This window comes from Bombina bombina, chromosome 4 (assembly GCF_027579735.1).
Source record: "Bombina bombina isolate aBomBom1 chromosome 4, aBomBom1.pri, whole genome shotgun sequence".
NCBI classification, from domain to species: domain Eukaryota; kingdom Metazoa; phylum Chordata; class Amphibia; order Anura; family Bombinatoridae; genus Bombina; species Bombina bombina.
This window is the reverse complement of record NC_069502.1, coordinates 80903968-80918678: the sequence shown is the minus strand read 5'-3', so window position 1 is coordinate 80918678 and position 14711 is coordinate 80903968.

Here is a 14711-nt window from a genome sequence, read left to right as displayed (position 1 = left end):
CATTACTTGTGGGATACCAATACCAAAGCAAAAGTACACGGATGACGGGAGGGATAGGCAGGCTCTTTATACAGAAGGAACCACTGCCTGAAGAACCTTTCTCCCAAAAATAGCCTCCGAGGAAGCAAAAGTGTCAAATTTGTAAAATTTGGAAAAAGTATGAAGCGAAGACCAAGTTGCAGCCTTGCAAATCTGTTCAACAGAGGCCTCATTCTTAAAGGCCCAAGTGGAAGCCACAGCTCTAGTGGAATGAGCTGTAATTCTTTCAGGAGGCTGCTGTCCAGCAGTCTCATAAGCTAAACGGAATTATGCTACGAAGCCAAAAAGAGAGAGAGGTAGCAGAAGCTTTTTGACCTCTCCTCTGACCAGAGTAAACGACAAACAGGGAAGACGTTTGTCGAAAATCTTTAGTTGCCTGTAAATAAAATTTAAGGGCACGAACTACATCCAGATTGTGCAAAAGACGTTCCTTCCTCGAAGAAGGATTTGGGCACAAGGATGGAACAACAATCTCCTGATTGATATTCCTGTTAGTGACTACCTTAGGTAAGAACCCAGGCTTAGTACGCAGAACTACCTTATCCGAGTGAAAAATCAAATAAGGAGAATCACAATGTAAGGCTGATAACTCAGAGACTCTTCGAGCCGAGGAAATAGCCATTAAAAATAGAACTTTCCAAGATAACAACTTTATATCAATGGAATGAAGGGGTTCAAACGGAACACCCTGTAAAACGTTAAGAACAAGGTTTAAACTCCATGGTGGAGCCACAGCTTTAAACACAGGTTTAATCCTGGCCAAAGCCTGACAAAAAGCCTGAACGTCTGGAACTTCTGACAGACGCTTGTGTAACAGAATGGACAGAGCTGGGATCTGTCCCTTTAAGGAACTAGCGGATAACCCCTTTTCTAAACCTTCTTGTAGAAAAGACAATATCCTAGGAATCCTAACCTTACTCCAAGAGTAACCTTTGGATTCGCACCAATATAGGTATTTACGCCATATTTTATGGTAAATCTTTCTGGTGACAGGCTTCCTAGCCTGTATTAAGGTATCAATAACTGACTCAGAAAAACCACGCTTTGATAAGATCAAGCGTTCAATTTCCAAGCAGTCAGCTTCAGAGAAGTTAGATTTTGATGTTTGAAAGGACCCTGAATCAGAAGGTCCTGTTTCAGAGGTAACGACCAAGGTGGACAGAATGACATGTCCACCAGATCTGTATACCAAGTCCTGCGTGGCCATGCAGGCGCTATTAGAATCACTGATGCTTTCTCCTGTTTGATTCTGGCAATCAATCGAGGAAGCATCGGGAAAGGTGGAAACACATAAGCCATCCTGAAGGTCCATGGTGCTGTCAAGGCATCTATCAGGACCGCTCCCGGATCCCTGGATCTGGACCCGTAGCGCGGAAGCTTGGCGTTCTGTCGAGACGCCATGAGATCTATCTCTGGTTTGCCCCAACGTGGAAGTATTTGGGCAAAGACCTCTGGATGAAGTTCCCACTCCCCCGGATGAAAAGTCTGACGACTTAAGAAATCCGCCTCCCAGTTCTCCACTCCCGGGATGTGGATTGCAGACAGGTGGCAAGAGTGAGACTCTGCCCAGCGAATTATCTTCGATACTTCCATCATTGCTAGGGAGCTTCTTGTCCCTCCCTGATGGTTGATATAAGCTACAGTCGTGATGTTGTCCGACTGGAACCTGATGAACCCCCGAGTTGCTAACTGGGGCCAAGCCAGAAGAGCATTGAGGACTGCTCTCAATTCCAGAATGTTTATTGGAAGAAGACTCTCCTCCTGATTCCAAAGTCCCTGAGCCTTCAGAGAATTCCAGACAGCGCCCCAACCTAGTAGGCTGGCGTCTGTTGTTACAATTGACCAGTCTGGCCTGCTGAATGGCATTCCCCTGGACAGATGTGGCCGATAAAGCCACCATAGAAGAGAATTTCTGGTCTCTTGAATGGAATGAAGGACACGGCATGCATTTTGAAGTTTTGTTAACCTGTCCTCTGTCAGGTAAATCTTCATTTCTACAGAATCTATCAGAGTCCCCAGGAAGGGAACTCTTGTGAGTGGAAAGAGAGAACTTTTCTCTTCGTTCACTTTCCATCCATGCAACCTTAGAAATGCCAGTACTATCTCTGTATGAGATTTGGCAGTTTGAAAGCTTGAAGCTTGTATCAGTATGTCGTCTAAGTACGGAGCTACTGAAATTCCTCGCGGTCTTAGTACCGCCAGAAGAGTGCCCAGAACCTTTGTGAAGATTCTTGGAGCCGTAGCCAGTCCGAATGGAAGAGCTACAAACTGGTAATGCCTGTCTAAAAAGGCAAACCTTAGATACCGGTAATGACTTCTGTGAATCGGTATGTGAAGGTAAGCATCCTTTAAATCCACTGTGGTCAAGTACTGACCCTCTTGGATCATGGGCAAAATTGTTCGAATAGTTTCCATCTTGAACGATGGAACTCTTAGGAATTTGTTTAGGATCTTTAAATCCAAGATTGGCCTGAAGGTTCCCTCTTTTTTGGGAACTACAAACAGATTTGAGTAAAACCCTTGTCCTTGTTCCAACCGCGGAACTGGATGGATCACTCCCATTAATAAAAGATCTTCCTTCTTTGTTAGGTTTGTTGACAACCTTGACAGATGAAATCTCCCTCTTGGGGGAGAGGATTTGAAGTCCAGAAGGTATCCCTGAGATATGATCTCTAACGCCCAGGGATCCTAAACATCTCTTGCCCAAGCCTGGGCGAAGAGGGAAAGTCTGCCCCCCACTAGATCCGGTCCCGGATCGGGGGCCCTCAATTCATGCTGTCTTAGGGGCAGCAGCAGGTTTTTCTGGCCTGTTTGCCCCTGTTCCAGGACTGGTTAGGTTTCCAGCCTTGTCTGTAGCGAGCAACAGCTCCTTCCTGTTTTGGTGCAGAGGAAGTTGATGCTGCTCCTGCTTTGAAATTACGAAAGGAACGAAAATTGGACTGTCTAGCCTTGGCTTTGGCCTTGTCCTGAGGCAGGGCATGACCTTTACCTCCTGTAATGTCATCAATAATCTCTTTCAAGCCGGGCCCGAATAAGGTCTGCCCTTTGAAAGGAATATTAAGCAATTTAGATTTAGACGTAACATCAGCTGACCAGGATTTTAGCCACAGAGCTCTGCGTGCCTGAATGGCGAATCCTGAATTTTTAGCCGCAAGTTTAGTTAAATGTACTACGGCATCTGAAATAAATGAATTAGCTAACTTAAGGAATTTAAGTTTGTGTGTGATGTCATCTAGTGTGGATGATTGAAGTGTCTCTTCCAGAGACTCAAACCAAAATGCTGCTGCAGCCGTGACAGGCGCAATACATGCAAGAGGTTGCAATATAAACCCTTGTTGAACAAACATTTTCTTAAGGTAACCCTCTAATTTTTTATCCATTGGATCTGAAAAAGCACAGCTATCCTCCACTGGGATAGTGGTACGCTTAGCTAAAGTAGAAACTGCTCCCTCCACCTTAGGGACCATTTGCCATAAGTCCCGTGTGGCGGCGTCTATTGGAAACATTTTTCTGAATATAGGAGGGGGTGAGAAAGGCACACCGGGTCTATCCCACTCCTTAGTAACAATGTCAGTAAGTCTCTTAGGTATAGGAAAAACATCAGTACTCGTCGGTACCGCAAAATATTTATCCAACCTACACATTTTTTCTGGGATTGCAACTGTATTACAATCATTCAGAGCCGCTAATACCTCCCCTAGTAACACACGGAGGTTCTCAAGCTTAAATTTAAAATTTGAAATGTCTGAGTCCAGTTTATTTGGATCAGAACCGTCACCCACAGAATGAAGCTCTCCGTCTTCACGTTCTGCAAACTGTGACGCAGTATCAGACATGGCCCTTGCATTATCAGCGCACTCTGTTCTCATCCCAGAGTGATCACGTTTACCTCTTAGTTCTGGTAGTTTAGCCAAAACTTCAGTCATAACAGTAGCCATATCTTGTAATGTGATTTGTAATGGCCGCCCAGATGCACTCGGCGCTACAATATCACGCACCTCCTGAGCGGGAGATGCAGGTACTGACACGTGAGGCGAGTTAGTCGGCATAACTCTCCCCTCGTTGTTTGGTGAAATATGTTCAATTTGTACAGATTGACTATTTTTTAAAGTAGCATCAATACATTTAGTACATAAATTTCTATTGGGCTCCACTTTGGCATTAATACATATAGCACAGAGATATTCCTCTGAATCAGACATGTTTAACACACTAGCAAATAAACAGCAACTTGGAAATACTTTTCAAAGTAATTTACAAATAATATGAAAACGAACTGTGCCTTTAAGAAGCACAGAAAATATTATAACAGATAAAATAATTAAGTTATAGCATCAATCTTTGTCAGAATATACAGTTTTAGCAAAGGATTGTTCCCCTCAGCAAATGATAACTAACCCTGGCAGCAGAAAAAAATACACAAATAAACGTTTTTTATATCACAGTCAATACCATCAGCACAGCTCTGCTGTATGATTACTTCCCTCAAAAAAGGCTTTGGAGATCCCTGAACTCTGTAGAGATGAACCGGATCATGCAGGAAGAAAATGAATCTCTGACTGAGTTTTTTCTGATGCATAGTGAAAGCACCAAAATGGCCCCTCCCCCACACACATAACAGTGAGAGGGATCAGTGAACTGCTCTAATTTAAATCAAAACTATTGCCAAGTGGAAAAAAAGTGCCCAAAACATTTTTTCACCCAGTACCTCAGAGAAAAAAACGTTTTTACATGCCAGCAAAAAAACGTTTTACCTCAATAATTAATTGTCATTTAAAACCTATTGCAAGTCCCTGCAAAATAGGTTAAGTCTATGTATACAGTTTAAAAGCCAGAGAAGTACCATTTCCCAGAAAACTGAAGTGTAAAATATACATACATGACAGCCTGATATCAGCTACATCTACTGCATTCAAGGCTGAGTTTACATTATAACGGTATGGCAGGATTTTCTCATCAATTCCATGTCAGAAAATAATAAACTGCTACATACCTCTTTGCAGATTAATCTGCCTGCTGTCCCCTGATCTGAAGTTTACCTCTCCTCAGATGGCCGAGAAACAGCAATATGATCTTAACTACTCCGGCTAAAATCATAGAAAAACTCAGGTAGATTCTTCTTCAAATTCTACCAGAGAAGGAATAACACACTCCGGTGCTATTATAAAATAACAAACTTTTGATTGAAGATATAAAAACTAAATATATCACCATAGTCCTCTCACACATCCTATCTAGTCGTTGGGTGCAAGAGAATGACTGGAGGTGACGTAGAGGGGAGGAGCTATATAGCAACTCTGCTGGGTGAATCCTCTTGCACTTCCTGTAGGGGAGCAGTTAATATCCCACAAGTAATGATGACCCGTGGACTGATCACACTTAACAGAAGAAAAGAAAGGCAATAGGGAAGATAACCCTGCAAAAAAAAAGCTGCAAATGTGACACCGTCAGTTAACAAATTCTTCAAGAGCGTTGAGCCTACACAGGCCCCAACTTCATTAGAAATTGATGCTGGATCAAGGCACGACTCCTCATCTTCTGAATCAGAACAAGAAGACTCAGGACAAACGATTACTATCCCTAAAGCACTCTTTGATTCCCTACCTTCTAAAAAGGACTTTTCTTCTATGATACAACAAGTAAGAGAATGCATTTGAGAAGAAATTGCAGATATAAAAAAAGACCTAAACGAAGTAGGGGTGCGAGTAGCCAACTTAGAAGAACACACTGCTACACAGCAAAAGGTGGTCTCACATCATACAAGCAGACTATCACAACAGGACACTAATTATACAACTTGAAAATAAAATAGATGATTTGGAAAATCGAAGTCGTCGCCACAATATTAGGATACGGGGGATATCAGAAGAAGTATCAACCCAAACCTTAGAAACATATGTCCAAGGACTGTTTGCTTATCTAGAAGATGAAAATGATGACTCAACCTTTGCACTGGACAGAGTACATAGGGCGCTAAGACCGAGACTGTCAGATAATCAACCGCCAAGGGACGTAATAGTAAAGGTGACCAACTACTCTATCAAAGAATCCCTAATGAAAAAAGCCAGATCAAAGCATCCTATAAAGTTCAAAGGTGTAGAAATACAACTTTTTGAAGACCTCTCTATGCGAACTCTCCAAAAAAGAAGAGACATGCGACCCCTTACGAACTTACTCCGTCAACACAATATACCTTATAGATGGGGTCATCCATTCAACCTACAAATTCAATGGCAAGGCAGACGCATTTTATGCGACAACCCAGACAACATCATAGCAATCTGTAAAGAACTGCATCTGGAACCACCCGTGCCCTCCGGCTCCAATAGCCCTCAATCAAGAGGACAGTTACAGAACGACAAACCACAGCCACAAAGACCGGAATGGCAGAGGGTGTCTTCTAGAAAGGGCAACAAAACTTTAAATCCCTTATCGGGAGATTCTATGATAAAGGAGACTATTTAACTACTTCTAGTTGTTTATTTCTTGCTGTTTTGTTTTTCCTTTTCTCCTTCTCCTTTTTCCAGGCTCTCTTGGACTGTGCTATGGACTTACTAGGTAAGAGAGTTCAAAATTGCTTCATAGTTACGAGCCACGACTAGGAGGAGAGTTTGCAATGTCCCTTCATGATGGGTAAGATACTGCTACATATATATACTCAGTTTTTTAGATCCATACATCGGAATATAAAGTAATTTTATATATGCTTGAGAAGATAGCTCTTCACCTATGTTCATCCCCAGTTTCCTATAAGTCAGATTAGTCGTAATCTTTCTTAATTACATTTCTTGTTATATGTGTTTATTTGTTAAGTATCATGACAGATATGTTCAAAGTGTTATTGATGAGAACCCTGTACACCAAACCCATCCTATAACCAGATATCATTATGAGTGATACACAGATATGCTTTTTGTCACAAAATGTAAAGGGGTTTAATGGTCCTAATAAAAGGTCCTCAGCACTTAGAGATATATTACATAAAAAAGGAGAAATACTTGGCCTACAAGAAACACATTTTAAAAGAGGCCATATACCGCGTTATCTTCACAATAATTTCCCCTTACATTTCTTTAGTGCTCATCCAAAAAAGAAAGTCAATGGGGTCAGCATATTACTACACAGATCAATCCCTTTTAAACTATTAAATCAGAGTAAAGATAAGGAAGGGAGATTTATTGCAATCAGCGGCCTGATCTACAATAAACCAACAACAATAGTAAACATCTAAGCCCCAAACCAAAATCAGGCTAACTTTTTCAAATCCATCATCCCACTGATTCAGGACATTCTAGTTGGTCAATTAATTGTACTAGGAGATTTCAATATCCCCCTCAACCCTAAAATAGATAGTTCTAATAAAAACATACAAACCCCTAAGAAACCACTTAAAACAGTTTGGTCTTTTCTTAAGACATTTGGCCTCCATGATACATGGAGGGTATTCAATCCAGATAAAAGAGATTATACATTTTTTTCGGCCCCCAATAAATCATATTCAAGAATTGATTTCATTTTAGTAGACCACCTTACATTATCACAAATTACAGATATTAAGATTCTACACACAGCTTGGTCGGATCATTCTATGATTAAAAGTAGTATTATCTGGCCAACCGCACCGATCAGAGATTTTAACTGGAGGCTAGAGAACCAACTCCTCTTGGACCCTGAAATTAGTAAATTAATAGCAGAAGAACTAGCGGAATTTTTTCGCAACAATGTACAAGAAGGCATGGCACATACAACTGTATGGGAAACACATAAAAGTTACGTGAGGGGAATTTTAATAAAAGCAAGAGCTCGCAGAAACAAAGCCAGTAGAGAGGAATACGCACATATATCTAGGGAATTAACTCAACTAGATTATCTCCACAAATTACACCCCACAGACAATAATATCCGAGTCCAACTGGACTTCTACAGAACAAAAATGCAGACTCATTTACATACGTTGGCATAATCCACTGCCCTTAAACTGAAACAAAGATATTATGCTGAGGCCAATAAACCAGGTAGGCTCTTAGCAAGGTTACTCAAAACTAAACAATCTAAACATTATATCCACTCTATAAAATCACCAAAAGGCAAATCAGTAGAAGACACAAAACAAATAGCAGAAACCTTTAAAAATTATTATCATTCTCTCTACAACCTGTTCCCTAATAGAACTCACACACAGCATTTACCACAATGCTCTAAATATCTAGATATGGTCCAGTTGCCACAGCTATCAGAAGAAGAGAAAGATAGCCTAAGCTCAACAATTCTACAATCAGAAATTCTAGAAGCTATTAAATCACTTAAGCCAGAGAAAGCCCCAGGTCCGGACGGGTTCTCAGGCCTATATTATAAATTATATCAAGATACCCTTCTCCCCCACATGTTAAATACGTTCCACCAGACAGAAGACACAGGCATATTCCCAGACACCATGCTTCAAGCTTCAATCACGGTCTTACCAAAACCAGGGAAGAAACATGATCAACCAGCAAGTTTTAGGCCCATTTCCCTTCTTAACCTGGACTTAAAGATATACGCCAAAATATTGGCCAATAGGTTGAATAGAATATTGCCCAAATTAATTTCTCCCGATCAAGTAGGATTTGTGCCGAAAAGGGAATCAAAAGATAATACAATCAAGATTATAGATATTCTAGAATATGTGAATAAAAATAATACCCCTATGATACTACTATCAACAGATGCTGAAAAAGCGTTTGATAGGCTGGATTGGTCCTTTCTAGAAGCAACACTAAATAAATTTAATTTCCCTCCCCTTTTTATAAAACAAATCATGGCATTATACACCTTCCCCTCGGCACAACTGCGTATAAACGGCACTCTATCTGACCAATTTGTAATAAGGAATGGAACCAGACAAGGCTGTCCCCTGTCCCCCCTCCTGTTTGTCTTGTCCTTAGAGGTCCTAGCATCAAGGATACGACATATCAGAGATATAATGGGAATACGAATCAAGAACAGGGAGTACAAACTATCCATGTTCGCTGATGACATTCTCATGTCTCTAACTTCACCAATTAAATCACTCATTTACGTTCAGAAAGAGCTTATAGAATACGGGAGACTATCGAACTTCCTCGTAAATATGACAAAATCAGATATACTTCCCATTACCATTAATGACCACACATTAAATACTATTAGAGAAATCTGCAAATTTAATGTCCAACTCAAAACCATTAAATACTTAGGAATTATTGTAACACCTAATATTCCATCCCTAAGGTCAATGAATTATACAAAACTCATCACTGGTATCTCCAGGCTTACTTCCACTTGGGGCTCTAAAAATACTTCATGGATAGGCAGGATACACGCTGCTAAAATGGTGATCTTACCAAAGATCCTGTACATACTCCAGACGATCCCACTCTTGCACACTGAAAGTTACATAATCAAACTACAAAAAAACATAATTTATGCTTACCTGATAAATTCCTTTCTCCTGTAGTGTGATCAGTCCACGGGTCATCATTACTTCTGGGATATTACTCCTCCCCAACAGGAAGTGCAAGAGGATTCACCCAGCAGAGCTGCCATATAGCTCCTCCCCTCTACGTCACCTCCAGTCATTCGACCAAGGACCAACGAGAAAGGAGAAGCCAAAGGGTGTAGTGGTGACTGGAGTATAATTTAAAAAATATTTACCTGCCGTAAAAAACAGGGCGGGCCGTGGACTGATCACACTACAGGAGAAAGGAATTTATCAGGTAAGCATAAATTATGTTTTCTCCTGTTAAGTGTGATCAGTCCACGGGTCATCATTACTTCTGGGATACCAATACCAAAGCAAAAGTACATGGATGACGGGAGGGACAGGCAGGATCTTTATACAGAAGGAACCACTGCCTGAAGAACCTTTCTCCCAAAAATAGCCTCCGAAGAAGCAAAAGTGTCAAATTTGGAAAAAGTATGAAGCGAAGACCAAGTTGCAGCCTTGCAAATCTGTTCAACAGAGGCCTCATTCTTAAAGGCCCAAGTGGAAGCCACAGCTCTAGTGGAATGAGCTGTAATTCTTTCAGGAGGCTGCTGTCCAGCAGTCTCATAAGCTAAACGTATTATGCTACGAAGCCAAAAAGAGAGAGAGGTAGCAGAAGCTTTTTGACCTCTCCTCTGACCAGAGTAAACGACAAACAGGGAAGACGTTTGTCGAAAATCTTTAGTTGCCTGTAAATAAAATTTTAGGGCACGAACTACATCCAGATTATGCAGAAGTCGTTCCTTCCTTGAAGAAGGATTTGGACACAAGGATGGAACAACAATCTCTTGATTGATATTCCTGTTAGTGACTACCTTAGGTAAGAACCCAGGTTTAGTACGCAGAACTACCTTATCCGAGTGAAAAATCAAATAAGGAGAATCACAATGTAAGGCTGATAACTCAGAGACTCTTCGAGCCGAGGAAATAATTAAAAATAGAACTTTCCAAGATAACAACTTTATATCAATGGAATGAAGGGGTTCAAACGGAACGCCCTGTAAAACGTTAAGAACAAGGTTTAAACTCCATGGCGGAGCAACAGTTTTAAACACAGGCTTAATCCTGGCCAAAGCCTGACAAAAAGCCTGAACGTCTGGAACTTCTGACAGACGTTTGTGCAACAGAATGGACAGAGCTGAGATCTGTCCCTTTAAGGAACTAGCGGATAAACCCTTTTCTAAACCTTCTTGTGGAAAAGACAATATCCTAGGAATCCTAACCTTACTCCAAGAGTAACCTTTGGATTCGCACCAATATAGGTATTTACGCCATATTTTATGGTAAATCTTTCTGGTAACAGGCTTCCTAGCCTGTATTAAGGTATCAATAACTGACTCAGAAAAACCACGTTTTGATAAAATCAAGCGTTCAATTTCCAAGCAGTCAGCTTCAGAGAAGTTAGATTTTGATGTTTGAAAGGACCCTGTATCAGAAGGTCCTGTTTCAGAGGTAGAGACCAAGGTGGACAGGATGACATGTCCACTAGATCTGCATACCAGGTCCTGCGTGGCCACGCAGGCGCTATTAGAATCACTGATGCTCTCTCCTGTTTGATTCTGGCAATCAATCGAGGAAGCATCGGGAAGGGTGGAAACACATAAGCCATCCTGAAGGTCCAAGGTGCTGTCAAGGCATCTATCAGGACCGCTCCCGGATCCCTGGATCTGGACCCGTAACGAGGAAGCTTGGCGTTCTGTCGAGACGCCATGAGATCTATCTCTGGTTTGCCCCAATGTCGAAGTATTTGGGCAAAGACCTCCAGATGAAGTTCCCACTCCCCCGGATGAAAAGTCTGACGACTTAAAAAATCCGCCTCCCAGTTCTCCACTCCCGGGATGTGGATTGCTGACAGGTGGCAAGAGTGAGACTCTGCCCAGCGAATTATCTTTGATACTTCCATCATTGCTAGGGAGCTTCTTGTCCCTCCCTGATGGTTGATGTAGGCTACAGTCGTGATGTTGTCCGACTGAAACCTGATGAACCCCCGAGTTGTCAACTGGGGCCAAGCCAGAAGGGCATTGAGAACTGCTCTCAATTCCAGAATGTTTATTGGTAGGAGACTCTCCTCCTGATTCCATTGTCCCTGAGCCTTCAGAGAATTCCAGACAGCGCCCCAACCTAGTAGGCTGGCGTCTGTTGTTACAATTGTCCAGTCTGGCCTGCTGAATGGCATCCCCCTGGACAGATGTGGCCGAGAAAGCCACCATAGAAGAGAATTTCTGGTCTCTTGATCCAGATTCAGAGAAGGGGACAAGTCTGAGTAATCCCCATTCCACTGACTTAGCATGCACAATTGCAGCGGTCTGAGGTGTAGGCGTGCAAAGGGTACTATGTCCATTGCCGCTACCATTAAGCCGATTACCTCCATGCATTGAGCCACTGACGGGTGTTGAATGGAATGAAGGACACGGAATGCACTTTGAAGTTTTGTTAACCTGTCTTCTGTCAGGTAAATTTTCATTTCTACAGAATCTATAAGAGTCCCCAGGAAGGGAACTCTTGTGAGTGGAAAGAGAGAACTCTTCTTTTCGTTCACCTTCCCATCCATGCGACCTTAGAAATGCCAGTACTAACTCTGTATGAGACTTGGCAGTTTGAAAGCTTGAAGCTTGTATCAGAATGTCGTCTAGGTACGGAGCTACCGAAATTCCTCGCGGTCTTAGTACCGCCAGAAGAGCACCCAGAACCTTTGTGAAGATTCTTGGAGCCGTAGCCAATCCGAATGGAAGAGCTACAAACTGGTAATGCCTGTCTAGAAAGGCAAACCTTAGATACCGGTAATGATCTTTGTGGATCGGTATGTGAAGGTAAGCATCTTTTAAATCCACTGTGGTCATGTACTGACCCTTTTGGATCATGGGTAAAATTGTCCGAATAGTCTCCATTTTGAACGATGGAACTCTTAGGAATTTGTTTAGGATCTTTAAATCCAGAATTGGCCTGAAAGTTCCCTCTTTTTTGGGAACCACAAACAGATTTGAGTAAAACCCTTGTCCCTGTTCCGACCGTGGAACTGGATGGATTACTCCCATTAATAAAAGCTCTTGTACGCAGCGTAGAAACGCCTCTTTCTTTATTTGGTTTGTTGACAACCTTGACAGATGAAATCTCTCTCTTGGGGAAGAGTATTTGAAGTCCAGAAGGTATCCCTGAGATATTATCTCTAGCGCCCAGGGATCCTGGACATCTCTTGCCCAAGCCTGGGCGAAGAGAGAAAGTCTGCCCCCCACTAGATCCGTTCCCGGATCGGGGGCCCTCAATTCATGCTGTTTTAGGGGCAGCAGCAGGTTTCCTGGCCTGCTTGCCCTTGTTCCAGGACTGGTTAGGTCTCCAGCCTTGTCTGTAGCGAGCAACAGATCCTTCTTGTTTTGGAGCAGAGGAAGTTGATGCTGCTCCTGCTTTGAAATTCCGAAAGGAACGAAATTTAGACTGTCTAGCCTTAGGTTTGGCTCTGTCTTGAGGCAGGGCATGGCCTTTACCTCCTGTAATGTCAGCGATAATTTCTTTCAATCCGGGCCCGAATAAGGTCTGCCCTTTGAAAGGTATATTAAGTAATTTAGACTTAGAAGTAACGTCAGCTGACCAGGATTTTAGCCACAGTGCTCTGCGCGCCTGAATGGCGAATGCGGAATTCTTAGCCGTAAGCTTAGTTTAATGTACTACGGCATCTGAAATAAATGAGTTAGCTAACTTAAGAGCTTTAAGCTTGTGTGTAATCTCATCTAATGGAGCTGATTCAAGTGTCTCTTCCAGAGACTCAAACCAAAATGCTGCTGCAGCCGTGACAGGCGCAATGCATGCAAGGGGTTGCAATCTAAAACCTTGTTGAACAAACATTTTCTTAAGGTAACCCTCTAACTTTTTATCCATTGGATCTGAAAAGGCACAGCTATCCTCCACCGGGATAGTGGTACGCTTAGCTAAAGTAGAAACTGCTCCCTCCACCTTAGGGACCGTTTGCCATAAGTCCCGTGTGGTGGTGTCTATTGGAAACATCTTTCTAAATATCGGAGGGGGTGAGAACGGCACACCGGGTCTATCCCACTCCTTAGTAACAATTTCAGTAAGTCTCTTAGGTATAGGAAAAACGTCAGTACTCGACGGTACCGCAAAATATTTATCCAACCTACACATTTTCTCTGGTATTGCAACTGTGTTACAATCATTCAGAGCCGCTAACACCTCCCCTAGTAATACACGGAGGTTTTCCAGCTTAAATTTAAAATTTGAAATATCTGAATCCAATCTGTTTGGATCAGAACCGTCAGCCGCAGAATGAAGCTCTCCGTCCTCATGTTCTGCAAGTTGTGACGCAGTATCTGACATGGCCCTAACATTATCAGCGCACTCTGTTCTCACCCCAGAGTGATCACGCTTACCTCTTAGTTCTGGTAATTTAGCCAAAACTTCAGTCATAACAGTAGCCATATCCTGTAATATGATTTGTAATGGCCGCCCAGATGAACTCGGCGCCACAATATCACGCACCTCCCGAGCGGGAGATGCAGGTACTGACACGGGAGGCGAGTTAGTCGGCATAACTCTCCCCTCGTTGTTTGGTGAAATGTGTTCAATTTGTACAGATTGACTTTTATTTAAAGTAGCATCAATGCAGTTAGTACATAAATTTCTATTGGGCTCCACTTTGGCATTAGCACATATAGCACAGATGTCTTCCTCTGAATCAGACATGTTTAACACACTAGCAAATAAACTAGCAACTTGGAAATACTTTTCAAGTAATTTACTATAATATGAAAACGTACTGTGCCTATAAGAAGCACAGAAAGAGTTATGACAGTTGAAAGTTAATAAACTGAAAGGTTATAGCATCAAATCTTTGTAAAAAAACACAATTTTAGCAAAGGCTTGTTCCCATTAGCAAAGGATAACTAACCCTGATAGCAGAAAAAAAGTTACAGAAATAAACGTATTTTTATCACAGTCAACTACAATCTCACAGCTCTGCTGTGAGTGATTACCTCCCTCAAAACAAGTTTTGAAGACCCCTGAGTTCTGTAGAGATTAACCGGATCATGCAGGAAATACGAGCTTCTGACTGAATTTTTTTATGCGTAGCAAAAGCGCCAAAAAAGGCCCCTCCCCCTCACACACAACAGTGAGAGAGATCAGTAAACTGTCATAAATTAAATAAAACAACTGCCAA